Source organism: Gnatocerus cornutus, chromosome 2 (genome assembly GCF_029298725.1).
Source record: "Gnatocerus cornutus isolate USDA-ARS CGAHR chromosome 2, icGnaCorn1.1, whole genome shotgun sequence".
Classification (NCBI taxonomy): Eukaryota; Metazoa; Arthropoda; class Insecta; order Coleoptera; family Tenebrionidae; genus Gnatocerus; species Gnatocerus cornutus.
Window position 1 is genome coordinate 4,473,703 of NC_142234.1, and position 11,459 is coordinate 4,485,161.

At 31.5% G+C, this 11,459-nt stretch overlaps 1 non-coding gene across 1 annotated transcript; it reads left to right on the forward strand.

Annotated features, from left to right (window-relative positions):
• The first annotated feature begins 1,613 nt into the window (after positions 1 to 1,613).
• Positions 1,614 to 1,685, forward strand: TRNAP-UGG (transfer RNA proline (anticodon UGG)). Its single transcript has one exon. It is a non-coding gene; the product is annotated as a tRNA-Pro (tRNA).
• Positions 1,686 to 11,459: the final 9,774 nt, after the last annotated feature.

Genomic DNA, 11,459 nt, shown 5'->3' on the forward strand with positions numbered 1-11,459 from the left:
TCAGTGGCGCAAAATTGCGTTGACGCAGTTGCTAAGGCAGCATCTGTTTGATTGGGGTTGCTAAGGCGCAACTAAGATGAAATGTCTGCATTAAATTTTGTAACATTGACAGTTTTAAGACTAAAACAGTGATATTTGCTATATTTAGTACTAAAAGAGGATTTTAAGACCAAAAACAAAATTTCTAGAATTTTTTATTTCTAGATCAGACTTAAAATACAAAATTTTGTCTTCACTTCTGTGATTTTGACAATTTTAACGTTGCAACTTTGAAATTTGATGAACTGTGCAAAAAGATCGTTTATTAAGTGTACAAAATTGCAGAATTTTAAAATCACAAACAAAATTCCACAATTTTTCATTTATGGCTAAAAATAGAATCTTACATAAAATTAGTGATTTCCAGAGATCTAAGGAACAAGAAAGATAATTAAAAAAAGAAATTATTGAATCAAGTTCTCGATAATTTAATGTAGAACGTTCTAAAAATCTTTAATAAGCTACTCTACTTAAAGAGGTCTAAAATCTCACAAGATATAATAATATCTACTAGAATTCAAAGAATCTAAAGAATCTATTAAATGCAAAAAATGTTAGAATTAAATAAGCTAAATCCTACAAATCGTATAAATTTAAAAAAATTCTTTCTTACATTTTTTTTAAACTTCTTAGATTTCTTAGATAAACTTTCTCAAAACTGTGCTGTTAATCAATAAATATCTCTAGAATCTAAATAAATAAACGTTTTATAAAACTAAAATCACGTTGTGTAAAGACAACAAAACATGAAATTATAATTGCTACAAATATTGCAAATTTACTTTTCAATCGAAGCACGTCATAATATCGCTGATTTGATTCAAATTAATTGAACTCGTTAGTAAATAATTAAAAATCACAATTTCCTATTTACATTGTAAATAAAATTCTGCGAATAAATACAGTTTAAAATCCTTCCGATTTAATCATAGTATTTGTACAATTTAATTACGCAATGAGAAAAAAAACGCCATTCATTCGTCTCGACGAAATTCTTCCTTACAATGCCTCATTGATGATTTGACTTCACTATTCACCAGCTGTCAACCATTATGGTGGAAATCTCACTGGGAATTTCACCAAATTAACTAACAAATGTTTTTAATCAATGGTCTATACATAATCCAGGTAATCTTTTAAACGCTGCTGCTGGCTGTCGTACCTGCAAGTGACTTGTGTCAACGGGGGATCTTTGTGTGAGGATAAAAGACCGTTTAACGGGCATTTGGGACATTTGAATTAGTGTAAATGGTGCCAATCATTTGGGATTTTACTCGTGTTTGCACCACAAACTGACGACAGGTTGGACAGATTTCGGACTTGTTGGCACTTTTTTTATTCAGAGAATCGGACGAGGCGAGTGGTGAACAATGTGGTTTCCAAACTTTGTTGTCTGGATCCAAAAATTATGGCAATATTTAATAGCTTGTTTGAAATTGAAAAAATTCAGTTTATTATCTTAATCGAACAAAGATTACTTGTGATATTACCAAAATCATATAATTTTATTACCTTGTAATCTGACTTAGTACACTGAATTTGTTGTTGCTAAATTGTCGATAATTGTTTATATCGGCTCAATGGTCTAGGGGTATGATTCTCGCTTTGGGTGCGAGAGGTCCCGGGTTCAAATCCCGGTTGAGCCCTTCTTTTGGCTTACTAAAATTTGATTTTGAATTTTTAAAAACATATCAAGATTCTTTGGTTCTTATAAATTTTTAAAGTTTTATTTTCAGCTTGTCGTAGAAGGTTTACAAGATTTTAATCAATTTTTTTACAAAAAAAAATGACTTCCGAGGCATGAAACACATATTTTCGAACCTTCAAAAATTTGGCACTCTGGCGATTACACAAAATTACCCTAAACTCAGTTATTTTATGACGTACGTTAAAAATTCGCTTAGTTTTGAATTCTGCGTCAAATTTTGCGTTAAATGAACACCAATTAAATTATGTTTTCACAAAAAAACGAGATATTGGTCGAATTAAATTTTTGGAGATTTTTTTTTATCACTTTTAATATAAATAACTTTTTCGGTACAAAAATAAATACATGTAAGTTATTATTACATTAATCAAAAGAGCGGTTGGAGATCTATCAAATCTCAAATACGTAAGTTAAGGGGATATCGAACAAATTTCAGTATAGGGCAAATTCAATGTATTTTTCCAAACACGATTACTCGAAAACTACTTGAGTAAATTGGTTTCTGTTTTTTGCATATAAATCTGTTCAACGTGCACTATGTTAAATGCTGAATACAATTTTTGTAAACTGTATATTTAATGAAATACGAAAACTTGGCTGAAAGCGAAATAATTTTTAGCATTTCACATGCGTAAACTTTTCAAAATTCACACATACGTATTTTGAGAACAACCAGACAGTAGTATAACGTCTTGTTGTCAAAATTATGACTTTGGAGTGGTGAAAAGACTGATAAATTTCTCGTAATTTAAAGGTTTTAAAAGATGGATCATTCACCAAAACAACAGGATATAATTATTATTTATAATTTAATTATTTATAATTATGTTCACTATTTTTTGTTACATTTACAAAAATCTTGGACAAAATTCGAAGATCTCAGTGCATCTATTAATTCTTCAATTTTTGCAATTACACAAATCCCACCTTTTCGGGAAAAATTTAATTTATTTATGAAGATAAACATTAAATAATAATAATGAGATATTGTAATTATTAAGTTTCATGGGTGTAATTTGTTAAGTATCGGACTCTACTATCAAAGTATTTAAGATTTACTGGCCATGAGCAATAATAATTTGGCCATCAGTGCAGTCAAAACTATTAGCTATTGTCCCTGACCACAAGATGATGGTAATAATAATCTAAACTACTCGGGCTGGGGTTTTAAGAAGTTTATTAGTTATTAAAAAAATCTTTATTATTGATTGAATCGGAACTTTTTTCAAAAAAAATAAATTATCAATTTTTTTATATTTGAGAGTAAATTATAAACAAAAAAAAGCCCGTATCTTATGTATGTATTTCTCGTAGTTTCGAAGGTATTGAGCGTTAAACATTTCGGAACTGAAAATTAATCAAGTGTTTCTCAGATATTTGTTGATGTGAATTATCAACTCTGATTTGAAATATGCGTAGAATTTTGAGTTAAATGAACTCTAAGAACTTAAATTTACTCCGAAAATAACCGACATATCGACTGAAATAAGTTACATAGTTTGAGTCATAACTGTAAGAACAAATTTTTGACTTTCGGAAAACATAACGAATTCTTAACAAACAAAATGGCTTAAACCATATCTCTATATCTACCGTAGTTTCCAAGATATGAACCACCGATTTTTCCGAACTATAAAAAATTTGATCCTCTGGCGACTACCCAAAACTTTAATCGGCCATAACTCAGTTAATTCATGATGTTCGTTAAAAATTCGCGCAGTTTTGAATTCTGCGTGAAATTCTGCGTTAAATGAACACAAATATCTTAAATTTTCTGTACAAATAAATGAGACATTGATCGAATTAGGTTTTCGTAGGGTCTTATTTGTTGACATTTTTAACGAACTTTTTCGGTGCAAAAACTATGTTGAATACTTTTAAGTTATACATGAATGAGAGAGCAACTCAAGATATATCAACTGGACAAATCTCAGATCAGGAGGTCAAATAGTTTACAAGCGGCGGTCAAAAAACAAAAATAAAAAAAAATGTTTGAGTTGAAAAAATTTAAAAAAAAAAAATCAAATAATTATAACATATTTGTTAACAATAACATAAGTTATTACCGTCAAAAATCTTAATTTTTCGGTTGAAAAAAGTAGATTAAATTCAACCCAATTTTAACAGTGAAGATTGAATTTGAACGCAACCAAATCTGTTGTTTTTTGGACTTTTTGGAATTTCCGCACGAACGCGTCTAGCGTCGCAGATAATTGCAGACAAATTTTATTTTACTAAACAAACTCTCCGGTGATGCACTAGTGCCCACTCCGTACCTCCATTATTTATTTTCCACTCAAGCTTTTAAAGCTACTGTGTACAAATAACAACACCGCTCACAATATCTGTTTTTCTTTTTCATATTTTATTTACTTATGCAAGAATCCATTTCGTCGTCTGCTTTATTTTTACAACCGTAACCTTGCATCACTGCAAAGGTGCTCGAAAAAATGAACGTCTGAAATGATGGATGGTGCTAATGAGATGTCCCCTCCGCCCCCGACCACCTCCAGCTATTATGACAAACTTACTACATATGTCGAGCCAATCAAGCCTCTATTTTTATCTATTGCAGTTTTTCTGTTTATTTTTACGCACATGTTTTCCTTGCTTCTCACGTTATATCATCACCGAATTTTTTCGGAAAAGTCGCGATCGGGTTGATCGAAAATGACGAATTTATGGTTGGGATTTTGGTGGAGCCCACACAACGAGATTTCCTCTTCGTCCAAACAAAGCGTAAAGCACTCGTCGCTCCTACAAACATGTGATAAACTCAGCTTTTTCGTAAATTAATCCGACATAAAAAGTTCAGTTGGGGCGTTCAAACGGCGGCGTTTACAGAGCGATATTTCGATTCATTTACGGTGTTTTTTTTTAATTCTTTGCAAGGTGGTAAACAAATGTGTGAATTCCAGGGCGGGTGGCGAGCTCGAGCTAGAATTTCGGGGATGCGGCACTATTTTACAGTTGGGTATGTTGAGCTAATGAGGCAGCGCTTCGGTGAGAATTGTGACAATGACAATGATGGATGGAGGCTATTTTTGCTCCGTTCGAATAAGGAATTAATGGACTAAAAATACCCGGCAAAATATTATTATTTTACTTCATGAATACAAAAAATATGCCGCGCGATCCTCAAAACACCACGGAATATGACTTTTTTTTGTAATTTAGCAGCACATTGGATCATGAGAAAATGTTTTTTAAAACTATAAATGAAAATCATTTTGAAAAATACCCGCAAATTAAATTTCTGTAAATTTTACCAAACAAATGCCTAATAATTTAGTAGTTTTCAACTTTAAAACTAAAATCCTGAAATGTTCAAAAATTGGAGTTATATAAATCTAAGCACCTAAAAAAATTGAGAACTGTTAATTTAATAAGAATTAAGGCAGAATTAGAAAATCTTCAAAGGCAAAGAATTATATTATCAAATTCTATTTAGTTAAGAATCTGGAAATCGGGGAATTACATTTACAAAATTTTGCAATGTGAAACTTGGGGAACCGCTCAGTACTTTCAGCTTATCTGAAGGAAAATCTGGAAAAATTGTTTGCTTGAAACAAAATTCTCAACTAAAAACCCTAAAATTTGAAAAAATAAATTTTATAAAATTTAGAATACAACAAATTGATATTCAAAGAGTTTCATAATAATTTTGAGACGTTTCAAAGATGCGAGCCCACGACTTTTTACAAAACTTTCGTCTCGCGAAAAACTTGTGAGTAAGAAGTTTGATTTTATCAAAAAAAAAATTGATTTAGACACAAATACGAGGTAGCTCACTTCGCCAATGCTTTAGCGCCTTTTACTTCATTTTTATTTGCGATTGACAATGCGGAAATTTTGCGGCTACGCAACCGCACTCACTTTTTAAATCGGTAAATTTATTCAGAATGTTTACAAGACAATAATTGACATCCCAAAATTTCAAGCGCCTCTAATTCAGTTATTTTTGACGTACGGAAAAATGAGAACAGTTTTGGATTCAGTGTGAAATTCTGCGTAAATTGAGCCTCAATAACATAAATTTCATTAACAAATAGACTAGACATCGACCAAAATAGATTTTTAGAGGATGTTTTTGGGGTCATTTCTAAGAAGCTTTTTAGGAACGAAAATACATTTGAGTTTACATCAATCGAAAGAGCAGCTCGAGATCTATCAACTGGTCAAATCTCAAATTGCTAGCTCAAATGGTATACCTACGAATGGCAGTCAAAAAATCAAAAATTCTATTTTTTTCAATCAATTATCTTAAGCATAAAAAATTAAAATTAAAAATTTAAACAATTTATTAATAATATCTTTCAAATAATAAAGGAAAACGTAGATTTTGTGCACTTTTGATGTTTTTTGACAACTTTAAACTTCTACACATTCTAACGGTTTCTGTGTCAATGCATTGCAATAATTTCCAAAAAATCGAAATAAGAAACTATAATACAGGGTATCCCAGAACTCGCGCACCATAGAACAAGGGAGGGTGCCGACAGCAATACAGATGGTAAATTTCAAAACAAAAAGTTTAATAGTATTCAAGAACTGATAAAAAGTTAATAACCAATCCCGAAAGGTTACTCGAGAAGTGGAGTAAAATTTCCTAGGCAACGAGAGTCAAATATTCATCTGACCAATGGATGATAGTATGTGTCCATAGTTACCAATTTTCAAATTCCGTTCAGCTTCAGGATTGGCTACAGTTGTTTTGTCTATTATTATAGTTTCGAAATTTTGGTTCAGAATTGTTGCCTCCATACGCCCTTTTTCTCTGGGGCGCGAGTTCTGGGACACCTGTATGTATCGCCAAATTATTTCCTCTTTGTGTAGAAATTAATTATAACACAGTTCTACAAAATTTTACTTTTCTTTTTTTTTCCGAACGGTTCTTCACGATTTAGACCTTATTTTGTAAGAATTTGAAGACAAATTTGTCATATCTATCATTTTTTTATCTATTTATCTATCAGATATATTTTTTCGGTTTTTATAGTTTTTCCAAATTTTGAAAGAGCGATCTTGATAACAAGAAATGGAAAATCAAAAGACAGAGTGAACAAGCAAATCAAATTTAAATTTACGATTTTTATCGTTGTCTCCGGTTGTAATCTTAAATCATAAAAAATTATGTTTCTTTCGGCCAATTTTCGCGTTTTCAATTAATGCCACTGCAGTCTTCTATGCGATGTTGTTTTAACATTTCGCGACGTGAGAATTATAAGATTCTAAGTGATTTTTAAATTGTCTGTTTTGCGATTTTTTAAACATTTTCTATCATGTATAAAAAAGAAGTGAGTTAATATTTTAACAAGTCAAAATGATTTTAATAGATCCTGTCATTTTTTTAAATAAATGCTTAATAAATTAAAGAGATATCACTGATAACGTAAACACTGAATCAATTTAATGCAAATGTTAGTTAGAACCTTATAGTTCTCAGGTCGCGATTTAATGGCAATGTTTGTAGAGTAATATTGGTTTTGAATAAATTTGTGAATCAAAACTTCTAAAATACTGATTTTTTTATAGCTGGTTTAGACTAGAATTTCCAAAGTTAACGATTTCTGTGCAATAATTTTAGGTTTAAATGAATTTGTTACCTAAAGGACATTTTGCGCAAAGGCATGGTGCAAAAAAAATCGGAAAAGTCTTCTGAAAAATGCCTGAAAACTGTTTACAAAATTTTTGAATCAGCAATGTCGCTCAGTGTGGCATCGTTCACTTGAAACCGTAGTTACATTACTCGTTCATAAACCGACCTGACTAAAACGCCAACAATACAACAGCAACGTTACTATGGCTTTGAATATTAAAAATTTAAATTATTGGGGGAACAGTTGAGCAATGTTGCCATTTTCCTAAGTTTCTTTTGGTCCTCCAAAATACAGAGAGTCTGAAATGTTTTTTTACATTTTTTTGATACTCTGAAGGATCACCCAATTACCCCCTTTCAAGGTGGTGCGCCACTTTCCGGACATCCTGTATGTACCAAAAAGAATTTCTACGCCTAGACTACTTGAACTTTTTTTCATACATTTAAAAACAGTAAAATTTTGATATTTAACCAACCAAATACAAATTTTGGCACAAATCAGCAATAATTTAGCAACAAGTATTTTACAGTAATTACTTATGATTAACCTCCAGTGTGGCAAATTCTAGTTTGGGTTTTATGGTTTTAGTGATGGCCATAAAAATAAGGATTAAGATAAAACGGAGTATAGATTAGACAACGATTTGTACCTCTTTCAAAATAAAGACAATAATAAATAATTTATTCCGCCGCATCAAAGAAACTCGAGTAAAAATCAAACTTTTGATGTTTCCCAAAATGTTATCCAGAGACTTCAATGCCCACCAATGTAATGCACAAAAGTCTTCATCTCTCTACTTCTTCTTTCAAACCCAACCCAACTTTCCCATCTCTCAAATCTTCTTCGAAGGCCAAGAGCTCCTCATATCTCACTCCAATCCACAAGTGGTGCTAAATCATCTCAACTCGGCGTCAAATAATAACCATCTGAAGTGTTTAGCACTCATCCAATTACTTCTATTATGCATAAATCAGGCCAGAAGTAATTGAAAAACCGTGTCGGTAAAAAATCAAGTGACGAAAGCGTTTTTTTTCCGTTGACCGGATATTTCAATTAGTCTCCACGAATCGCGAGATAATTCGTGGATTATTTAGAATGTTGGTCCAGATGGTTGTCTGATTGCGGATTGCGCTACATTTCCTCCACTTTGAGCGCGGTTAGCACCTAGCCTGAGCGCAACTGGTACCCAGCCACATCAAAGGCGGCTTGCTAAAAATACAAACAACGCCCGATAGTTTGACTGATCGTAGCGGCCGCCTTTGATTCTACTCCGGACGTGATATGATGTCTCATTTGATATAGACGATTTCTGGAAACTTCCCGGAGGAAGTTCATAGGATATTACTTTATTTAGATTCGCGAGTTGACAGGAATTTCGGGATCTGTCCAAGCGGTCATAATTCCAAACGATTGAGCAAGTCTGCTGAACCAATTTCCTAAATGTTTTCTTTCCTTTACAACTACATCCTGGAAGCAATCAATATTCTTAGAGGAGACTTGATATATTTTGAATTATCTCAGTTTTATTCGTGAATTTAGGTTGACGCCGTCAATCACGCCAACTCTATAAAAATTCAATTTCCAATTGACAAACACCGTCGGATGATATAAATTTTAATACCCTTAGAAAAGCCTCGTTCGCTTTGAACTTTGTTTTCCAAGTAAGATTTGCCCGAGGTGAACTTACTTGTTCGATAAACAATAACAAGTAACTCCGAAAACATTATCTTGAGTGTGCATTCTGCACGATATTTACAAGTTGGCGAACTTACGGCGTTCCCTTAGAAGTTAAGAACTTAAAGTCAACAACAACTCAATTAAGCAAGTTCGTGTGTAAAGCTTATTTTCCAAAGATATGTTAATTAGACAACAAGAGAACGCTCTCCCGCCCTTAAACTAATTACCACACATGAAAACGTTGCAATTCGGTTTACGTTATCTCTGAATCTATTTCCTGTCTTGTTTCCTCGAAGGACCACCTCGATGCGGAGACAAGGGAATTGAAGACGTCGAATTTGACGCGGGTCGACATCAAGTGGAGGTCTTCGTTGCCAGACTGCTTGGCACCACACAGAAACAGGAAACGACCCCAGGAACGCCCAACCCTCGTACATCATCTGCCCATAAAACACGACTAACGATTACCAGTCATCATATTTTAGATTCTACTTTAATGAACCGTAACACGTCCGCATCTTCATTAATGTTTCAGCGGGTCGACGAATGGGAAAATGTCACATCTGGATTGGACTGACCAGAAGGAAGAAATTACTGTCGGACAGCAGAAGACAATTTTTTCAGAAAAATTACAAATTTGGCAATTTAGAACATCTGCAGAAATCTGTAGAATTGAAAACTCAAGGAACGGAGGTTTAAAGTTAAAAAAATTGAATTAATTAATTGAAATTAGTGGGGATTTTTTGCCTTTCAGAGAAATTCTCAGTTACTTTTCTTCAAGGTAATCTATTTTCCAAAATTTTGTAAATCTAGAAATTCTACATTTTAAGGTCAATAAGTAACAGTTTATGATTGTAAAAATAAAATTTTCTTAAATTTTTGTTCTTAGTTCTAATTTTTTCTAATTTTCCACAATAAATCAGCATTTCAAAAGCAATACTTTTGCAAAGTTTCGCTGTTTTAGCTTCAAAATTGCCAGAGTTATGAAATTTTATACAAACTGTTATTTAAATTTATTTGTCCACGTAAAAATAAAATTTTCAAAAATTCTTATTCGTTTATTTTATTTATTTTTTCCATTTCCACGATGAGAGAACAAAGCCGCAAAGTAGGTACTTCTACAAAGCTTCGTTTTAAAAACTTTAACATTGCTAAAGTTAAGAAATTTACCAACTCTGATTTATTTTTATAGTAGACGTAAAAATAAAAAAAATCAAAATTTTGTTTTTTAGGTCTGAAATTTTAAATTTTTTTAAAATTATGTAATAAATATTTCATAAGCAGTAATTTTGCAAAGTTTCACTGTTTTTGCTTTAAAATTGTCAGAGTTATAGAAACAGATACAAACTCTTACACTGATTTGTTTATACTTTTAGACATACACTGATATATGGAAACACATCTAAAATCTGAAGAATATGTACTAAAAATCTAAAAAACACAAAAAGTTTAAAGGGATTAAGATATTTAAGGAAATGGAAAAAATAAACAAATTTAAGAAACCCCAAAATACACACAATTCAAAGAGTTCATTATAACTTGAAAAAATAACCAAAAAATTTAAAAAATAGAGGATGTGAAGAATTCAAATATAAACAATAACCAGAACAAGGAATTAAAAAAATAGCCATTTTCTGGAGCGTCAGAAAAAAATCGCAAAAACTTAAATAAAAATGGAAAACAAAATTATGAAATTTGTGTAGGTAATTCAGTAACCTGAAGATTATAAATTCTAAGGTGTTGAATTTGAAAGAAAGAATGCTGACAATTAGAAAAATCTAAAAACTTAATCAAATAAAAAATTCAAAAGTTATTAACTCTATAGCTCATGAAAGAAGGCTAAAAGCTTCAATCAATTTAAATTCGAAATAGAAAACCTAAATAATAAAAACTTTTTAGTAGATATTTAGCAAAAAAAATCAAGAAGATGACTAGATTTGGGAGTCAACTCGTTTGTGAAATTTCTAAATCTACATGTAAAAGGAAATACATTTTGATTGGAGGAAATATTAACTGCTACAAAGTACATAATAGACTTTGTTTGATAAAATTTGAATTTGAATTTAAATTTGAACCTCTAATTCCTCAGGTAAAATTTGATAAATTTCTTTATTCTCTATTGCTTCATGGATCTGGGCGACCATACATTAGAAGCACAATAATAATAAGTAGACATTTGGTGGTTTTGTTTTAAAACTTTGTAATATACAGGGTGATGAAAAAAAGACGCCCGTGCTACCTATCATGTTGTCGCTAATTCTTTCCAGAGCCCAAAATTGAAAACCAAAAAGACATTTGTGCTTTTTTAACTAATGTAAAAGCTTTCTTTCATAAACGATCAAACTCTGTTTGGATAAACTTTTTATAAGAATTACATTGTTAGACATCACATTTTTTACAGTTAATGATATTCTGAGTCAAAAAACGGACAAAAA